The sequence below is a fragment of the Papio anubis genome, unplaced genomic scaffold, assembly GCF_008728515.1.
Source record: "Papio anubis isolate 15944 unplaced genomic scaffold, Panubis1.0 scaffold863, whole genome shotgun sequence".
NCBI classification, from domain to species: Eukaryota; Metazoa; Chordata; class Mammalia; order Primates; family Cercopithecidae; genus Papio; species Papio anubis.
In genome coordinates, this window is record NW_022168862.1 from 1,556 (window position 1) to 5,939 (window position 4,384).

Here is a 4,384-nt window from a genome sequence, read left to right on the forward strand (position 1 = left end):
TGGCAACACTCCAGGAAAATGGAAAGTTGATCATTTTTTTCTTCCACTCCTTAATCCTTTCCTGAGTGCTACTTTTAAATAATTTTATTTTAGAAGAGTTTTAAATTTACATAAAAGTTGCAAAGGTAGTACAGAGTTACCATCCGCTGCATAGTCAGTTTCCCCTGGTGTGAACATCTCATTATTATGGTCCATTTGTCACAGCTAATGAAGCCATTTTTGTACCTTATTATTACTAAATAATAAGCTGCAGACTTTATTTGGAGTTCATTAGCGTTCCCCTAATGTCCTTTCTGTGTTCCAGGATTCCATCGAGAATATCACATTACATTTAGTCTCCTTCATGCCTCCTTGGCCTCCTCTGGTCTGTGATAGTTCCTGAGATTTTCCTAATTTTTGATGCCCTTCACAATTTTGGGAAGTACTGACCAGATGTATTGTAAAATGTCCCTCAAGTTGAATTTAGTTAAGGTTTAGATCATGGTTAGTTAGACTATGGTTATGGATGTTTAGATGAGGTGAAGTGCTATTCTCCAAATACCTTATCAAGAGTATATGATATCAGGCCGGGCGCGGTGGCTCAAGCCTGTAATCCCAGCACTTTGGGAGGCCGAGACGGGCGGATCACGAGGTCAGGAGATCGAGACCATCCTGGCTAACACGTTGAAACCCCGTCTCTACTAAAAAATACAAAAAACTAGCCGGGCGAGGTGGCGGGCGCCTGTAGTCCCGGCTACTCGGGAGGCTGAGGCAGGAGAATGGCATAAAAACCCGGGAGGCGGAGCTTGCAGTGAGCTGAGATCCGGCCACCGCACTCCACCCTGGGTGACACAGCGAGACTCCGTCTCAAAAAAAAAAAAAAAAAAAAAAAAAAAAAAAAGAGTATATGATATCAATTTGATGTACCACTGTTGATGTTGAAGTTGACCATCCATATTTCAACTTCCTGTAGCTGCCACAACAAATGCCCTCAAAGCTGGCAACTTAAAACAACAGAAAATTATTATTTCGCAGTTCTGGAGGCCCAAACTCCAAAATCAATATACAGGGCCACACTCTCTCTGAAGGCTCTAGGAGCAAATCCATTCCTTGAGTTCTCCAGCTCTGGCAGCTGTAGGTCATTCGTCAGCATTCCTTGGCTTGTAGCCCCATTGCTCCAATCTCTGCCTCCTCCTTCACATCGCCTTCTCCTCTTCTGACTCTCTCTTCTGCGTACCTGTTAGGAAGACACTTGTCATTGGATTTAGAGCCCACCTGGGTCATCCAGGAGGATCTCCTCATTTCAATATCCTTAGCTTAATTACATCTGCAAAGACCCTTTTTCCATACAACTTGACATTCACAGCTTCTGGGGACTAGGACAGAAACATATCTTTGTGGGGACCACCATTCAACCTACTACATCTGGCTAAGCTAATATTTCCAGAACGGCAGTCCACCAGTGCACCCCAGGTTACAATCCTCATTCTCATTCCCAAATAAACTCAACACATTTGGACATTTCTCTAATGTCTTTTTTTTTCTTTTTTTTTAGGTTGAATAATCTGGTATCAGAAGTGATCCTGAAGAAGGATTACCTTCGGAAGAGACTTTTACTGAGTTTGTTGCTTGATTTCTTGCCTCTGTTTCTGAACATCTTTTAAGAGCAAACTTCACTTTCTAAAAAGGTGGGTATATGTCAACCCTTTAGAAGCTGTTTGGGCTGTTGTTGCCATTCAATGACAGACTTCAGTCTCCCCAAAAAGAAATTATCTGTTGTCAGGATAAACTGGTACATGAATAAACAAAATTGCCATTAGGTGGCGCACCAGTCTCAAGAAAAATGACAGGATGGACAATTAGATCACAGGCTGCCTGTCCACCAAGTAAAAACAAAAATCCTACGCTAGGCACACTGTTAAAAAACAAATCGCTCCAACCCCTACCATTTCCTCACAGGGATTATAGAATTTTTCTTTTGCTGTTGAGAAATTAATAAGAGGCAGAACAGGATGCCAAAATTCCAAAGCATCCAACATAGGCCCTCTTCTGGGACTCCTGTCAGCTATATGTTCAAAATTTATGGTCGGTGGCTCATGCCTGTAATCCCAGCACCGTGGGAGGCCGAGGTGGAAGGATCACTTGAGCTCATGAGATTGAAACCATCCTGGGCAACATAGCAAGAGCTCATCTCTATTTTAAAAAATCAAAATAAATAAGAAAAAAAATTAAGGTCCTCTCTTGTGTACGTTTTGAAATCAACGGGTAGAGTACACCAAAGTTAATTTGGATCTTCAATGGCCATCCTTGGGGTCTTTTGAGTTCCCCAAACTTGTCTTTCTTAAAACAAAACTAGAAGACCAATGTCCTAAAATTAATGTGAATGGGAGGCTTACTTTACTTGGTACTTCAAAGTTTCAAAGTGCATTCATGATTCGAAAATTGCCTCCCTCTAAGATTCTATCACAAAATTAACTGAGACCAACAAACAGTTGAGGAAGGACAACAAGGCTCTAGGGCCCCAGATTCTTTCCTCTCCAGAGATTTCCTGTTCTCTTTCCTCTATTCTTCTCTATCCACCTTTGGCTGAATTACCTTTCCCTCCAATTCCTCAGCTTCCACTAGCCCTGAACCTGGACTGTTAAAACTTATCCCCTTAATGGCCGAGAGCGATGGCTCACGCCTGTAATCCCAGCACTTTAGGAGGCCGAGGCAGGCAGATCACGAGGTCAGGAGATCGAGACCATCCTGGCTAACACGGTGAAACCCTGTCTCTACTAAAAATACAAAAAATTGTTCAGCCGGGCGTGGTGGTGGGCGCCTGTAGTCCCAGCTACTCAGGAGGCTGAGGCAGGAGAATGGCGTGAACCCGGGAGGCGGAGCTTGCAGTGAGGCGAGATCGCGCCACTGCACTCCAGCCTGGGCGAAAGAGCAAGACTCTGTCTCAAAAAAAAAAAAAAAGAAAAAGAAAAACAAACTTATCCCCTTAATGTTAAACTTACTGATTTCCTAAAACCAAAATTTCTTTCTTTTTTTGGAGCAAAGCTGAACTTCGAGCCATTGCCAAGCAATTCCCAAGGGTCACTGAGGACCCTTACCCATTTGCTGATTAATTCAACACAGCACTTCCGGCTTCTCAGCTAGGTTTTTCTAACACATACCAGTTAGTTCACATACCTGTTGGTGAAGGGCAGGCCCATTACTGGATGGACAATCCTCCTTGGTGTGACATTGTGGAGGGAGGGGCTATTTAGGCAAAAACACCTTCAAAGACTATGATAAAAGCCAGAAGCTTAGAAAAAAACCCATGAGGCAATACTTGAGGATTTTTGTAAAACCTTAGATGAAATAATATCCAAACCTATGCCCGTGAACCTAATAAACTAGTTTACAATCATTACACTTGGATCCAGGTTATGTTTGAAGAAAATTCTGCATTACCTATAGATGTTAAATCTACTTGAGTAGCCTTTAATTCTAAGTTTGTGAATGGCTTTTCTTCAAAACGTTCTGAGCTTGGTAAAAGAGCCAGCATGAAATAGGAAACTATGCCCGCTTCTGATCTTGTCCATTTGGCAAATCAGTTGTCTGACCCCTTGAGGACACTATTAAGAAAACTGCTAAAATTCTTGGCGGGATGTGGTGGCTCATGCCTCTAATCCCAGCACTTTGGGAGGCCGAGGCGGGCAGATCATGAAGTCAGGAGATCGAGACCATCCTGGCTAACATGGTGAAACCCCGTCTCTACTAAAAATACAAAAACGAAATTAGCCGGGCATGGTGGTGGGCGCCTGTAGTCCCAGCTACTCAGGAGACTGAGGCGGGAGAATGGCGTGAACCCAGGAAGTGGAGCTTGCAGTGAGCCGAGATCATGCCACTGCACTCCAGCCTAGGCAACAGAGCAAGACTCCATCTCAATTTAAAAAAAAAAAAAAATTAAATTCACAAAAATTTAAATACTACCGAGCATCCTCTGACCACATGGAATAAAACTAGAAATCAATAACAAGAGGAATTTTGGAAACTACACAAACACATGGAAATTAAACAATATGCTCCTGAATGACTGGTGGGTCAATGAAGACATTAGGCGGAAAATTTAAAAAATTTTTGAGGGAGGGGGTAGAGGAAGATGGCCAAATAGAAGATTTTACCAACTGACCCCCTGATGCAAAGGTACCAATTTATCAACAATCTACACCAAAAAAAGCACCTTCACAAGAACCACTCACAGTACCGGTTAGAGGAGGAAGAGTACAGCAATTGTGAGACATTGCATTGAACACAGTGGTTCCCTGATACAGCAGAAAGCAAAACCGCGTTGAATTCAGCTGATGCTGCCAACCAAGACAGTATCTAAGCCAGCCCTAACCAAAGGTGAATCAACCATTCCAGTGGTCAAAAC

General features: G+C 42.9%; 1 long non-coding RNA gene across 1 annotated transcript; it reads right to left on the reverse strand.

The window, feature by feature from the left end:
* Nucleotides 1-880: 880 nt before the first annotated feature.
* Nucleotides 881-3,714, reverse strand: LOC116273549. Its single transcript, XR_004181864.1, has 2 exons — nucleotides 3,157-3,714; nucleotides 881-1,216 (listed from the first exon to the last, which is right to left on the reverse strand). It is a non-coding gene; the product is annotated as an uncharacterized LOC116273549 (long non-coding RNA).
* Between the last annotated feature and the right edge of the window lie 670 nt (nucleotides 3,715-4,384).